Consider the following 16,593-nt stretch of genomic DNA (forward strand, 5'->3'; position numbering starts at 1 on the left):
AAGAAGGAACTGTTAAGAGCCCGTCAGTGCTACCTGCTTCTCATCTGTTTATTTTTGTTCAAAGGGTAATTTGTAGTGAGATGAAAACAAATGCTTCTTTCTAAGCAATGTGGCCCGGATTCCGTGATGACTGTTGCTTCTTACCCACAGAATGTTGGTAACACTTTATTTGCTTCCTGGTCATCTTCACCGGGTTAGGAACAGTGGAGGTCGTGAAGGTCATCAGAGGCTAGCACTGACCTGGGCAGTGAGCCTAGGTGAGGCTGGAGGACTGGCGCGGCTGCAGGGTCAGCCGGTCAACAGTAACCGAAGTGGACTCTATGCCAGGCTCTGAGAAGACTTGGGACATGGGCTTTACATCTGGGAAACCTAGTGATAGAGTCAGAAGATGAAGGGAAGAATGGGGTGAAGGATGGGGTTGAGAGTAAATGGGTACATACGTGTGTGTTAGTGTGAGTGTGCATGTGAGTTTGCATACAAGCACACGAGCTTATGTACATGTTAGTGCCGGTGCGTGTGAATGTGGGTTCACATGGGTATCGATGAGCACATGCACACATGGGTTCGAGAATGAATGTCCATACATGTTTGAGTTTGCGCATGCATGTGTAGGAAGGTGTATGTGTGTGGGTTTGCCCATGAGTGATTATGTCTGTATAGCTTGATATGCACAAGAGTGCATGTTCTCCTTTGTGTGTATGCATGAGTGTGTGTGCATGTGCATGCATGCTCACCAGTGTAGATGTGCATACATCTTGCCCCATTGAGCAAAGGTGATAGAATAAGCTATAAATAAGCTATAAATGAAGAGCGGTCGTGAAAATCTATGATAGAGGAACGTCAGGAGCCAGTGTGGCCCCAGGAGAGTGAGCATGGGACAGCCTAGCTCTGAGAGGCAAGGATGGGTCCCTGCAGTGTCTTCTAGCTTGAGAGCTTAGTTTAAGCAGAAGAGATACCTGAGCTGGTGGTTTGTTACAGAGACACTGTGGCTTCTGGGTAGGATAGACTTTCCAGTGACCCAGGGTGTGAGAAGAAACCACTTGGAAGATTCTGGCTGGGCGCAGGTGGAAAGCAGTGTTGGGTGGATCCTTGTGACTAGAACAGTGGACCTGTTCCTTTGTCTGCACAGTGTATTTGGTTGTTCTTTTTCCTCAGGTGTGAAGTCCACTCTAGATGGCCATCTCTGGGGACACACCACCAACCGCCCATGTGAATCTGTCCCAAACCTCACCAGATCCTGGCACAAAGCCCTTGTTTGGCTACTGTTGACTTACTGACTTATGGGTAGCAGCATAAGGCTTTTCATCACCTCAGTGTGAGGCAGGTCCTCTGAACAGTGAGAAGGATGTCTGAGACAAAGTCTTGAATAACCACCAAGGCTCTAGGTGAGTAACAGGAAGGCTGTCAGCACTGATGTAAAAGCTGAGGGGAGACTTTCAGCCCGAGATGCATCTGGCATCCAGAGAAGACAGGAAATGTGGACTTGTGGTTGGTTGGCAAATCCACGTATGGCTAGAAACAATATGGATTATTGCGGGAGCACAGGTAAACAAGGGTCAGGCCCTTGTGTGGGTGTCCCAGCCTCTGTAGAAAAGGGGAGGCAGAGAAATAAGCAGGGATTGAGCTGGAGTAGAACTAGGGACAGGAGGAGCCATGAGGCACATAAGCTAACAGCCTTAAAGGCCAGGGATATTTCCATCCCCGCTGATGAACTTTTTTAGATTCAGGGGAGCAAGAGTGAAAGTTGGGGGGGGGGAAGGTGGAGATGTGGCTCAGTGGGTAAGAGTTCCTGCTGTTACTGAGCACCATGGTTCAGTTTCCGGGCACCCATGCGGGCACTCACAACAGCCATCTGCCCCTCTAGTTCTAGGGAATTGAATGCCCCCTTCCAGCATCCGTGGGTATTGCATCCCTGTGGTACACCGGTATACACGCAGCCCCAGCACCCACAAACATAGAATAAAATATTTCTATAAAGAAAAGAAAGAGTGAAGGTGTGAGGGAGCGGTGACAGCCACGAGGGAAGCTACTTTAGAGTTTTATTACACTGGACAAAAGCAAGAGGGGAGAAAGAAGCTGGGTTTCTTTTGAACGTGGGAGAAACAGCGACATGTATCTGAGGTGTCACACACAAGCAGGGAGAGGGAGAGGAGACAGCCATACTGTGGGTACCCGTGGGACCCAGCAAAGAAGTCCTTCCCTAAGGGTGCTGTTGTCCGTCAGCCCAAAGTGAAGCTGGAGAGGCATGAAGACAGGGGTCTCATCTGAAATTCAAGTGTGCACACCAAAAGACAGTTTCAGCTGTAAAGGATACATTTGAAAATCTGGGATTGCGACTGGGCCAGAAAGGAGACTTAGGACCTCTGGGCTATGTGGCCTGTATGTGACGAGGCCCTGTACTTGGTAGCTTTTGTTTTTCAATGGTGCTTGTACAGTTATGTGGTCAGGGTGGGACCAGCAGAGTGGCATTGTGGCAGGGGATAGCTGTCAGTCAGTAAGAACAAGTGACAGATGGGGGCAAAGAGAGCTGACCGGTCTGAGCAAGGACAGGAGAGAACCTGAGATGATGCTCACAGAAGGCAGAATGCCCCACTTGGCTTCTGTTTCGGTTGTTTTTAGTTGTAGCTTAACTGCTCTCAAAGTAGAAACAACCAAGAAATTAAAAAACAAAACACCGCCCCCCACAACCAGCTACTTTTTCAAGTTAAAGAACAGCACTTGGTTTCCATGGTTATTGCCCTTTAGCTCCACAGCAAGTGTTAGGTAGTGACATGGTAATTGCAGACAATGGAGAAATTGCAGGATAAGTCTTACATAAATACAGAGCAGCTATATGGTTTAGCCTCTGCCTCCTCCTTAAGTGATGTACTTCTGGGCCTGAGCTGCTTAGGGGAGCTGCATCCTTGGGCCTGTAACCAGGCCAGAGCCAAGCTTCTAGCCCTCGCTTTTTCCTTGCTTTATCACATGGCAGGACTCCTGCTTCCTCTCTGTGCCTGGCCCTCAAGGCAAGCAGCTCTCAGCCCCACCTGGCCTTTGTGGCATTTCCCTTAGGTGAGACTGGGAAGTAGGTTCAGGCCTTATTATGTGGCACTCCGGGCTGGAAGTGTCCTCAGTACTTTAGAAAGGGAGGCTTGAGACTAAAGATAGTGCTCACCAATCTTCTGGTGATTTATTACAGCAGGAAGATTGCTAAGAACCGTCATCTGCTGTCATCTTAATCCAAAAACCTTCAACAGAGACATGATTAAAGCAGCAGCTACAGCAGGGACAGGGATGTCTATAGTTAGAGGGACAGGCTTGTAGACAAATTGACTGAAACAAATAATGTTTGTGACCGTTGTAGGAAGCATGTGTAGAGGTCATGAAGAATAAGAATTCTGATGCACTGAGGAGTCGGAGAGAAGAGGAGGCAACCTCTCCAACCTGAAGTGCTCGTCAGCAAGCTTCAGAGATGTGTATACCCAACCCCCACCTTCTAGTAGACCATGGGTCTGTTCATGACGTCAGAAAGTGTGTCCATCTATCTAACTCCAGAGAGGGCCTGGGGACCACTCCCTGAAGATGGAATATAGGAGTATGGGCTCTGGGACAGGGCAAGCAGATCGAGGTCTTAGTAGAACTGGAAACACAGCCAAGCCCAGCCACACACTTGAGGAAAATGAAAAGCAGGAAAAGGAAGCGCCACACACAATAGGAAAAATGTTGAGGGAATAGGTTGATATGTATAACGCATGAGAAAAAGATTCTCATAAAGTCATTGCTTCCTTCGAAGAAACAGCCAAGGAGTTTGGGAAGAAGCAAACATTTAGGGTAGTAAAATATAAGACATGGGATGGCTTGAATCACAGGATGAACAAAATGAAGGCTCACCGGTATCTTACAGTTTCTGCCGTTTTAGTAAAACACCACGACCAAAAGCAAGTCGGGAAGAAAATGGTTTATTTCATCTTACAACTCTCGGGTTGCATTCCGTCACTGAGGGAAGTCAGGGTAGAAAGGAGTTCAAGACAGAGACCTGGAGGCAGAAGGCAGCTCTGCTCACTGGCTTGCTCCCCATGACTTGTTCAGCCAGGTGTCCGATAGCACCCAGGACCCCCATAGGAAGGGTCTTTTCTGCATCATTGCTGTGTTATTCTGTGGATGAATGTTGATTCCAGCGGTGCCCCAGTCTTGGGCTGTGGAAATACAGTGTGCACTAAACAGTATACTTTGATGTGACATTAAAGATGACCAGGGCCTAGTAGGCCAGGCGGAGACCGACCCCAGACAGATCTAGAGATAGCACATGGGGGTAGGAACAAGCTTGGAGTCCGGGCACTGGCTTAATGACTAGGACCAGGTTTCCACACACTGAATCTTTCAGACTAGGCTAAAATCAGGGGCCGGTGGTGTTTATTTGTTGCAACAGCGACCCTGAAGACTCCTGTTGACCCTATTGCCCAGGGAGAGTAGAAGGGTAACAGTGAGTTCGTGTAATAGTCACAAAGACTTGTCCGTGGTGAAGTAGAGGATAGATTCTGTCTTAGAAATTAGGCTGGTAAGATGGCTCAGTAGATGTTCTGGCTAGTTCGCCATTTCGGGAATGTCAGCCAAGAAACAGCCTCCATCAGAGTGGCCTATGGGAAAAATCTCATCTCTTCTTCACAGGAAAGGTGTCATGGCCACTTTTCTCAGTGCTTGACAAAAGTCCCTTTTAAACCCAACTTATGGATGGAAGGATTTACCCAGCTTATGGTTTGAGTGGTATAGGCCATCATGGCCAGAAAAGCATGCAGATGGTAACATGAGACAGCCAATCACATTGCATCTATAGTCAGGACGCAAAGAAGTGACTGCTGGTACTCAGCTTGTTCTCTCTCTCTCTCTCTCTCTCTCTCTCTCTCTCTCTCTCTCATTCTGGGACCCTAGCCCATGGGATGGTACCACATACTTTTCAGGGTAGGCCCCACCTTCTCAGTTAACCTAAATCACCCTGAGAAACACGCCCAGATACGTAGCTCCTAAATTCCATCAAATTGATAATGAAGGTTAACAAAGGCCGTCAGATACTGCCAGCAAAGATTCTCCATGGCTTGGCTCTGTGGTGATACACAGCCCTGCGTCCTCCCCTCCCCCAGCTGTATCTGTGCTAAGGCCTCAGGCTTCCCTGCTCTGCCTTGGACACTCTTATCCTGGCACTGTGGTAGCCACATGGAGCACCATCACTCTGGAAACTTGGCATAACTGCCTCAGTTTTGGCCTGTACCCTTGTGAGAACACAGGGCCTAAGGTTGTCTCCTACTAGGGGCTTGCCTCCTATAGAAAAAGGCATCTGTGTAACCTTCTGGTTACATGCATGGGGAGCAGGATGCAGTCTTTTCTCCTGAATGCCATAACCCCCTTAACCCTTCACTTCAGACAGCCCAGTCAGGAGTGAACCACTGGAGTCAGTGCCATAGTGTTAGTCAAGGTTCTCTAGAGTAACAGAACTTATAGAATCAATCTTATTCTCTCTCTCTCTCTTTCTCTCTCTCTATATATGTATATATATGTATATATGTGTATGTATACACATGTACATATATGTATTGCTATATGATATATAAGTATAGATATATAAAGGAGATTCATCAGAATGGCATACAGGCTGTGGTTCAGCTAGTTCCACATTGGTTGTCTACCAATGGAAGATTCAAGAATCCAGTAGTTGTTCAATCCATGAAGCTGGATGTCTCAGCTGCTTTTCAGTGCAATCCTGAGCAAATAGGCTCTAATGCCAGTGAAGGAATAGACTGGCAAGGTGGGAGCAAGCAGGCAAAGAGCAGAATCTTACTTCTTCTATGTCCTTATCTAGGCTTCTAGCAGAAGGTGTGGCCAAGATTATCGGTGAGTTTTCTCAGCTCAGAGGACAATGTAGAGAGCTAGGAGTGCTTGAGAATGCTATTCATTTCCCTTTTTGTCACCAGTTGAAACAAATGCCAGCATGCTGATGATGTCATTCTGGCTAGGTGAGTTGCATCTCATCCCTGCATCTGACCTTGGCTGTGTGTAGGGTGGCATCTCCTCCTGCCTTGTCTGTGCGTCCTGGAACCAGGAGACCGAGGGCAGAACTGGCAGGATGGCATGAAGAGGCATCAGGAAAATCTCCTTCATGCCTTCAGGGACAGTATTCCCTGACTCATTTTGCTTGAGATTGGTGTCAACCCTGTTCCGAGCAAATGTGACCCACCTGATAAGCAGTAAAAGAAGGAAGGTCTGGCAAAGATACAGTCACAGTGCCAGTGTGACAGATTCACGTGGACAAGTGACTCATCGCTGGTGTCTGGGCTTCTTCAGTGGTTATAAACTGTGGCAGGGGAGAGAGCTCGAGCTGCTGTGGGCTACCTTTTAATTGCAGAATGGGAGAACAGATGTGAGGTTCAGAGATGTGTGAGCCACAGTGAACCATGTGCCTTTCTTTCCTCTCCCCTCCACCAGTACACTGTGGCATCCTGTTATCATTTGGTACTAAGATACTAAATGCATTCCCCGTGCCTTTTCTCCTATTTTTACTTTAGGATCACATGAAGGAAATAAAACCTAAAATTCCCTTATCTGTGTAACATTTTGCAAATTATAGAGTACTTTCCACAGCCCTGAAAGGTGGGTATTTCATGATCCCCATTTAGAATGAAGAGCCAAAACTGAGAGGAATTGACTCACAGGATGAACAGTGGGAGGGTGAGTGGAAGGTTCTCTGCAGAGCAAGCCTCCAATGGCCATTTTTACATGTATGTGTTGCTGTCTCCCAGAATGCATCTGTGCCAGGTTCTACTACTGTCTGTTGTCCCCAAATTGTAGGCTGGCTCTGTTCTCCAAGGATCTGCCTTGGCATTTCCTTCTGCTGCTCATATGCCACTGTAACCAGCATCCATTTCCCACAGATGCAGTGTTCTCTAGGATCACCAAAATCCCTCTCTGGTTACTCTTTGAGAGTTTTATATTTGTGTGCACAGCCAGTTTTCCTTTGGGGAAAGCCACATTTTAAAAGTTAATTTCTGGGGCTGGAGAGATGGCTCAGTGGTTAAGAGCACAGGCTGCTCTTCTAGAGGACCCACGTTCAATTTCCCAACGCCAACGTGGCAGCTCACACCTGTCTGTAATTCCAGCTCCAGAGGCTACAACACCCTCACGCAGGCATAGATGCAGGCAAAACACCAGTGCACATGAAATAAAAATAAATTAAAAAAATAAGTAAGTAAATAAAATAAGTTTCTGGAAGTGCGTTCCACTTACGAATTCTTGCTTTTGATTAAGATATGTAGGTGTTTTATTCATTGCAGTGCTCTATAAACACTGAATGTTGTGATAGTTAATAAGGCCTACCAACCCAACAGGCTCTAGAATCTCCTAGAAGACAGGTCTGTGAGGAACAGTCTACATTAACTTTGTCTCCAGCCTTGCTTGTGAGAGATTATCTTGGTTAGTTGAGGTGGGAAGCACCATTCCCTGAGCTTGCGTCTAGACGGCATATAAAAGAAGAAAGCTGGCTGAACAGTGGCGGCCAGCACACTCTGCTTCAGGATTCAGTGTGGCCAGCTGCCTGGCCTCCCTGCCATGCTGGACTGTACCATGAGTTATTCACCAAAACGAGCTTTCTCCCTCCCTTAAACGCTCTACTTTATCAGGGTAATTGATCACAGCAACAGGAAAAGTTACTAAGGCAGATGGTGTCTTGTAGTATTGTGTTATTTTACATGTTTATCTCTGTCTAGAGTTTATTTTTGATGATCCTGCAGTTTACAACTCAGGCTTGGACATGGTTCTTGCTCTGAGCATGAAGGGCAGAGGGATAGGAAAGGACTTGGGAACAGAAGGAGGCTCACTGGGGTCAGAGTGACTCTTGTTCTGAACCAGAGCCCACACACCTGTGCCAGATCACTGACCTTTCTTGGAAGAGATGCTAGAAGTTCTTTAGAGAGAGGGAAAATGATAAAATGTAATTCAAAAAACTAGATGAAAATTAAATTGCAGTGATAAAAATCAACGAGGTAGAAGAAAAGATTGAAAACAAAGTGACTTCTTAGAAAAGATAGACTCTTGTCAAGCAGAGGAGAGGTAGGTAGGTAAGTAGATAATCGAGCAGACCAGGTTCCAGTTACCATTTAGGGCACACTTAATGTGAGCTAACTTCTTTCCACTAGGTAACATTTCCTAAAGCTTCTACTCCCAGTAGAACCAAGGCTGGCAGTCTAGCCTCTGACATCTGGGCCTTAGGAGGACATTAAAGATTAAAAGGTCTAAGTAGACAAAAGCTACACAAAATGCATAAAGCTAGTAGATCATTACACAAAGGTGTCGAGATACAAGATTAATATATAAAAATAAGTCAGTCCTATATACTAGTAACGAACAAGCAGAATTGAAATTAGAACACAATGCCACATTAGCAGACCCCTAATAATTAGCAGAAACATGCACATACACACATCACACACAAAATCTACATGAGGCAAACTATTAGGAAAAAACAGATAAATGAATCAAAGGAGAATTAAATAACCAGAGAGATATTCCATATTCAATATTGTGAAGATGTCACTTTGTCATAACTTGATGTAGAGTCACCACAATGCAAATAAATATGCTTACTAGTTATTCCGGACATTGACAAAGTGATTCTGAAGTTTATTTGGAGAAACAATGGACCCAGAGTAGCCCAATAGAGGCAAAAGGAAAACAGCAAAATGACGTTACTGACTTCAATACTTACCATAAAATACAGTAACAGAGCTCAACAGAGATTTGCCACCAAGCCTGATGATTGGAGTTCAATCACCAGGACACACGATAATGTTAATTTTTGATTGGTTAAAAAATAGACAAGTTAATGACTGAGAAATCTCAGCTGCGAGTCACATAAGTATAGTCAGCTGATCTTTGGTGAACTTAGGCAAAGACCAAAGCTGAAACAACTGGAGTCCACACGCCTCTCCCCCCAAAAGACATTAACTCAAAATGGACCACAGACCTAAATTTAAAACATAAAGCTAAACTAGAAAACACAAAAGAAAATTAGGATGCCTTTTGGTTTTTCTGATTGGATGCTAAGGTACCAATTTATGGGAAAAGGAATGGTAAATTCTGTTAAAATCTTTCTGCTGAATATGAGAGTGAAAAAACAAAGCCGCAGATTGAGAAGTATTACAGAAGAGACCTCTGTTACAGGACCGCTATTAGATAAAACACACAGAAAACGCCATAAATTAGATAGTTCACCAGAAATGATGCATCTGTAGCAAACACATGATTTCCTACATCATATCTCATTAGGGAAATGTAAATTAAAATGATATCACTACATACCTACCAGAATAACCAAAGTACAGAGGACGGACAACACTGCATGCTAGCACAACTGTGGAGCAATGCAAGTTCATATTCTCTCTCTGTCTCTCTCATTCTCTCTCTCTCCCCCTCCCCCTCCCACCCACTGCTCCTTTTAATGGGGAACAAAATTCCGTAGCCATTTGTGAAGAAAGACATTTTCAGTCTCTTTACAGATGATACACTCTCATATCCTATGATCTCACAGTTACATCCCTTGATATCTATCCAAACGTGCTGAAAAGTTCTGCCCACACAGAAATCTGTACATGGATGTTTACAGCAGCTTCATTCATAATTGCCAAAAATTTGAATGCAACAAGATATGCTTCAGTGGGCGAAAGAATAAGGAAACTATGGCACATTCAGACAATACGTTAATGAAATGGGCTACCAACCATGAAAAGACTTGGAGAAATCGTAAATACTCACTGAGTGAAAGATGATTAGAATGTGCTGCAGACTGTATGATTCCAACTGCCTGGTGCTTTCGTACAAGCACAGCTACAGAGACAGAACAAAGACGAGTGATTGCTGAGAGGTTGAAGGTGGGGAAGGATGAGTAGGCACATTACAGAGGCTGTTTTAGTACAGTGGAATTAGTCTGTGTGATACTGGACGAGTGGGCACACATCACTATACTGTCGCCTGAAGTTAAAGAATATGCAGCAAGCACGGACCTGATGTTTTCAGCGAGTGATACGTCATAATCGGTGTAGGGGTTGTTAACAAGTGTGCCCTGGTGAGAGATGTTGGTAATGGAGGGGACTGTGATTGTGTAAGGAGACATAGGGGTAATGAGTTTCTTGTGAGCCAAAAACTGATCTCTAAAAGTCTATCAAAACCCTGGGGTTGGGGGGGGGGGGTACACAACTTTAATCGCAGCACACAGAAGGCAGAGGCAGGTGGACCTGAGTTCAAAGCCAGCCTGGTCTACAGAGTGAATTTCAGGACAGCCAGGGATACCCCCAGAAAAACCCTGTCTAAGAAAAAAAGAAAAGAAAAGAAAAAAATAAAAAGATCTATTAAAATAATGAAAGCTCCGGGTATGGTGGCATATGACTGTAATCCCAGTCAGGGAGGCAGATATTTGTGAGTTCAAGGCCAGCCTGGTCTACAAAGCATGTCCAGGACAGCCAAGACTCCACAGAGAAACCCTGTCTCAAAAACAAAAACAAACTCACCCACCCTCCAAAATAACCCCCAAAACAAAACAAAAATAATGAAAGCAGTCAGAGTCCCTGAACACAGACCTATGACAGCGAGGAGGGCTGCCTTAACTCTGAGGGGGGGGGGGCAGTGATGGTCTTACGGATTTCCCATGAGGAGAGACTCCGCTGGACATTTTTACTGGTGAGGCTGAGAAGGCAGATCTGTGTGGCATCACTCGTTCTGACAGCACAGAGACCACATCTGGCTCAGCACCACCAGCAGGACCAACACCTGGTTGGTGGAGGTGGGCGGGTGGCCATGTCATTGACCTGTCCATCCCTTTACCGTAGAAACAGAGTGGGGCCATCAAGGGCTCAGACCTCTCTGTGACCCTCAGTCCTTGATGGTGGGCTGACGCCACAATTTTTCCCAGGTGCTGTTTGTCTGGGGTGGGGGTGGTTCTCAGAGATCCTGCCTGTCCTTTCCTTTCCAAGACCAGGGAGAAAACAAACAAACGTGATGGTTCTGGCACTTGCCGGGCATCTCTACCCCTATTCTGTGATTAGTCATGGTGCAAATGTCCAGCTGTCAACTTGACAGCACAGTGGCCTTGTGACTCAGGTTGGGGCAAGGGTTGCATGTGTCACTTTAATTGGGGTTCATGCTAGTGTTTAGGTCCCCGGAAATGGGCCGATCTGGACTCAGTATCTAGCAGTCTCTGAAGGCCTGCACTGTTTGCTGCTTGCTGCTTTTGGCCCCTTAGAGGGGGATTAGGAGAATGCTTCTTCCACATCGCAAGGTTGTAGGCCTTCTTCCATAGAACGGAGCATCCCTCTCAGTCCTTTCAGTGCCGGCTCTGCTCAGTGGTGACAGCTTAGCCCGACAACCTGGATAATACTCTTTCCAGCTCAGCCTTGAGGCCGGCATAGCCACATGCTGTGGACCAGCATGCCCGGCTGACCCAGGCAGGGCTGGCTATCAGAAAATCGTACCCTCCTGTTCCACATTCCGTGTTGCCACTTGGTCTTTGATGTCTTAGAACCGCCCCCCACCCCCACCCAAATAACAAGCCTGGGTCTTGGTGCTGCCTACAGTACACAAGCCTTGACACCACAGTGAACTGTGACTCAGAAAGGTGTTGTTGATCCGGGAAAGTGGTCACAGGCCATGGGCGCTGACTGAAGTCTCACAAACACTGTGACACCCTGTCCCGATGATTTAGTCAGGCCTGCACATACTTTCCAGTCCAGCCTGGAAAATAGTTTCTGCTTTGTAGTATTGCTCCCTTCTGCCCTGGGAGCTAGAAATATCTGTGGACAATAAAGTGAGTGAGTGTTGGTGATTCCTATGAGAATTATGGAAGCAGGTGCTGGGAAGGCTCAGTGCGGGGCTGGGGGTGGGATAGTGTGTGTGTGTGTGGCGGGGGGGGGGAACGAGGTACAGCCAAAGCCCAGGACACATTCTTGACTTTGAGGAACAGACCATAGTGCTCTGCTGCCACCTAGTGGCACTGATTTCACATACTCAGTGCGCTTCTTTGTCAAGTGGAAGCACCCGGGTTATGAATATGCCCTTCTGAAGTTGCTAAGTATGGATGTTCTGATGAGCACACCACCCAGACTACAGTAGCCAGCCTTCCTTGGAGAGGCTGGAGCTGCATCGGGGCGGGGCACAGCACGGGGCTGTAGCTGTGACCTGTGTAGTTCTCCGTGTATTCCATCCACCAGCTCGTGGTCAGAGCTAACATGCCTGAAGCCACATCTCAGCTGACCTGAGTTTCTCATGTTTCAGAAGCAGAATTCTTTCTTCAGTGTGGGCTTCATTGGCTGTGTTCCTGTCCAGACTTCCTCTGTTTGCTGAGCTCTAAGCTGAACCTTGACCCTGAAGTAAGCAGGAGGAAAGTTCACTCAGTGGAAGTTCATTCCTTAGATGGCCTTCTCATGGGGCTTCTGCCAGAAATCGGAGCAGCTCTTGAGATTCCCACCCAGGCTGGCTCCCTAAGACCCTCATGGCCGTGTGGCTCACCATCCACCTCTGATCACACAGGCTGGAGTGTACAAGCTTTGTGCTTGCTGTCCTCTCCTGAGTCCGCCAGGACTTCTCACGGCCAGCAGGTACCCCCACATCCCATAAGTCCCTTTACTCCCTGAGCTCTCATTCTATTGAGATTCCCATCCAGCCAAGGCTGGGGAAACACGTAGGTTAAGCCAGTTGCCCACCGGCTCCTCAGGAATGGAACAGCCTCTCCGTGAGCAGGGGTGGGAAGGGCTTTGTCATCAGACTGTGTGGTCAAACGTGTCGCTTAGAGCTACGTGTGCATCGTAGTGGTCCTTCTTTGCTGAAAGGCCACGCACAGAAAGAATTAAATTCCAGGAAGTTCTTGTTGCTTTGGTGCCTGCTGATGACTCTCTGGGTCAGCTCAGGTACCCTGGGTCTCGCTGTCTGAAATCTACCCTCCTGTCTGTCCTAGGAGCCACAATATTTGTCACACTCAGCAAAAGGGGAAGCCTGCTCTCCCTGACATTCTGCAAACTGGAAGGTGGTGTTCTAGGGCACTTCAGGGCCGTTTCCCAGGTTGTGGTAATTGGCAGCAGCTTTCGCTCTTGTCTGCCAACATTATAGCTGCAGCCCCGTGCCCTGCTCTTGTCTTTGGACCTTCGTTCATGCCTCCCTAGGGTTCCAAGACGTTGTTTGTCTCAGAGAATGTGAGGCTGTAGCCCCAGATAATGTTCTGAGCCCTGGGCAATGGGAGCCATCTTCACCTGCTCTTTCCAGGGTGCGCATGGAGGCCCTATGACCTCCCTCTCAGGTACCATCTTCCCCAATTTAGATAAGGCCTGTGCTGAGTCAGTGACCACTCTGTCACACCTGTAGCCACACCGCAGCATGTGATGACATATCTGGATCCTGCAGGCCCGAATACCGTGTGCGCTGACTTCTTAGAGGTGTTCTGGCTCCATCCTCTGAACTAAGATCCCCTCTCTGGAAAGTTCTTGGACACACAACTTGAGAGAAGCCATGCATTCTGTTACCATATATAAAGACGGAACCTCAACCTATGAACAGCAAGTTCATTCAGAGAGAGTAGAGTAAAGACAGGAGTGTTAAGTGAGTGTTATAGAGTATGATGCCGAAAGGGCTGCAACCATTGAGAAGTTGTGTGTGTGATATGTGTATATGTCCATGTGTGTGCATGTGTGTGTGTGTGTCCCTGTATTTTCCACCCAGCCTTGGAATGGGCTTTTAGGGAGGCTGAGAGGCTATGCTCTCAACAGTTTTCTGACTTAGAGGAACAAACAAGAAGCCTGGGAAGCCAAGGCCTTGGTCATTTGTCCCTGCCCAAGCCATGAAATGGGGGGATGGGGATGACTTTTCTTTAATGAAATACTTACTTTTTGCTCTTTATGAAGACACATTCTTAACGAGAGAGGATACTTATCAGTAGTTGGGAGTCTGGCAAAATATGACATGAGCTAACATGATGCTGAACATATTTCACAATTAGGCTTCCCCCAATGGGAGACGACTCAGATGGAGTCGCCATCTGCTTGGTCCCTAGTGTATACAAATAAGCAGCCCTTGCCTCCTCCTCCCCTCTCCTGGCCCAGGCTGCCCCCCGCTCAGCAGCAGCCCCTTCATACTGCTCCAGCTTCCGCAGCAGCAGCTGCACTCAGCCTTCATCCCTGGAGTCCGTTCTGCGCTCCCTGGTGTCTTTCTTGTCCATCTTTCCTGGCCCTGTTTAAAGGTCCCCTGAGGGCTTCTTTGCAGTTAGGCTGCTCTGAGGACCTGACTCTGGCCACATCCCGAGGCTTGCCAGGTTGGGATAGGTCTTCCACAGTTCTCCACAAGTCTGGAGTCACTGCTCAAGAGACCCAGCCTCACAATCCGTGCCCCACCACTGTAATCCCAGCTTTCCTGGGGGCCTTTTCAGGCACTATGATCTTGCTAGACAGTGGTGCCACGGGTGGGCTCACTGCAGCTCTTTGGTCTTCTCCCGTTGGGTTATGGGGTCAGTGTCTGGGTAGTTGTGAAGTCTGATGTTTGTTTGTTTTGGCCCCACCAACCTGGCTATGAACCATAGTCACAGAGCTGGAAGAAGTATGGTGAGGAAGGAAGTGCCCCCCCTCCCAGCTCAGTTCTTATTCTCATACCTGTGCCTCACAAGGCTGTGGAAAACAGGGCTTTCTGTAGAGACAAGGGGATAGTTGGAAACACTTTGAGAGGTTTTATTTTCTGTTTTAAAAAAACGTATCAACACTATGAAGTTTCACTGTGTACTTATTACCAGTTTAGGAAATGGCTCTGTGTACATAATTGAGAGAAATTATACACACACACGGGCACACGAGTACGCACACACACACACACACATGCACACACTTACACACACTCACGGGCTCTTCCACCCACAGGGTTCCCTAGAAGCTGAGGTGGAGAGGTGTTCATAAAGAAGGTCCAGGCTGGCCACACACCTCTAGGGTCCTGAGGAAAGAGATCGAAATATGCCTCTGCATAACAAATGCGTGGACTCAAGTGCAACCCCCTTGGCACATCGTGACCAGATCCCACTGCCCTCTGTCCCTTTTCTGTTTCATATAAAACTTACCTCGATTGTTCTCCGTGACCTAAAGGAAGGTGGGTGTGAGGTGGGCGTTTCAAATGTGTTAGGAAGATCTGCCTGCTGTGCTGGCAGAGTTTGTGTGCTACCCTCGGGGTCTGCACTGCTCAGCTGCTCACTGCTGGCCCCTTACCGCCTGGGCTGATGAGTTAATGGTGGCGCTGGCGTTGGCCCCTGTGTTCAGTACTTCTCGTTCTTGCAACTGAAATTTGTGCTTTCTGGCTCCAAGTTACCCAGCTCTTGTGCGTTCATCATAAAAACAACTTCTGTGTGACTTGAGTCCTGGAGGGAGGACATGCCTGCTGGGTCTCTCTCAGGCTCGGAGTCCACATTTCAGCCCTGCCTCTTCCCTGTGCCTCACCCTGGTGGGCTTCTGCCTGCCCCTTGTGGTTAGCTTTGTTGTGTCTGCTCTGGAGAGCACAGCTATGCTGAGCCAACCTGGAACAGTGACTAGGCGGCGAGAACAGAGGGGTTATCCCAGCGCGCAGAACTAACCTCGAACTTAGGAGACACACAGCGTCCTCTTTGTTGTGTGTCTCTTGTGGTGCATAGTTTATATTTTGCCCTCTTACAGTCTTTTTAAGAAGGTTTGTGTCTTAGTTCTCTAGATTGACTTTTATACCTGACCCCTCAGCATTTCTAGGAAATTGGTTCTAGGACCCACCCCTCCCCCAACCTCCAATGGACACTGTCACATCTATCATGTATGTTAAATCATCTCCGAATCACTTATAATGCCCAATACCTTCCAAGTTGTTGTACTGTATCATTTAGAGAATAACAACGAGAAAAGTACACACAGGTGCAGTGTAGACGCAGGTTTTCTCCCAGGTATGTTCAAGCCAGTGTGCCCTGCTCGCCCGGCTTTGCTGTGATTTTGCTGTCAGTGAAAGCTTTTGTTTTTCCTCCAAAGTTTCATGAGCTAGTCTGTGCCTTTTCCCTGCCTACCCGAAAGGTTTGCGGTGTCTGCATTAGCAGGGCTAAAGGTCCGGTGGAGATGTGTGCTGTAACTATAGCATGGAGCTCATCAAACATCTCTACCCAGAGGCACCCCTTCCTGCTGGGCAGCAAAGTGCAGCTTTACACAAAAACACAAGGGGCTGGAGAGGTGGCTCGGTGGTCAAGAGCACTTGCTGCTCTTGCAGAGGATACTGGTTCGATTCCCAGCACCCACGCAGTGGCTCAGGACCACTTGTAACTTCAGTTCCAGGGGACCTGACATCCTCTCCGGGCCTCTGCGGGTATGGCATGTATGCGCTGCACATACTGCAGGCTAGACACTCAATCACATCAGATAAATCTTTAAAAAAAAAAAACAACACACCAAAAATCCAAGTGGGCGACCTGGAGAGGAGACTAGCGCAGGGTGCCTTCCAATGTCTTAGTTCCCTTGTTTCAGAGACGAGCTCTGTTCTACTCTCTTGCTTCATTTACTTCTCTAACACCGCTCTGAGCCCCTCCTTCCTCTGAGGCACCTT

At 47.5% G+C, this 16,593-nt stretch overlaps 1 protein-coding gene across 10 annotated transcripts in view; it reads left to right on the forward strand.

The window, feature by feature from the left end:
* Positions 1-16,593, forward strand: part of Pcbp3 (poly(rC) binding protein 3) — a 188,767-nt gene that overhangs the window by 106,034 nt on the left and 66,140 nt on the right. The gene's annotated exons all lie outside the window — the stretch shown is intronic.

The sequence above is a fragment of the Meriones unguiculatus genome, chromosome 16 (genome assembly GCF_030254825.1).
Source record: "Meriones unguiculatus strain TT.TT164.6M chromosome 16, Bangor_MerUng_6.1, whole genome shotgun sequence".
NCBI classification, from domain to species: domain Eukaryota; kingdom Metazoa; phylum Chordata; class Mammalia; order Rodentia; family Muridae; genus Meriones; species Meriones unguiculatus.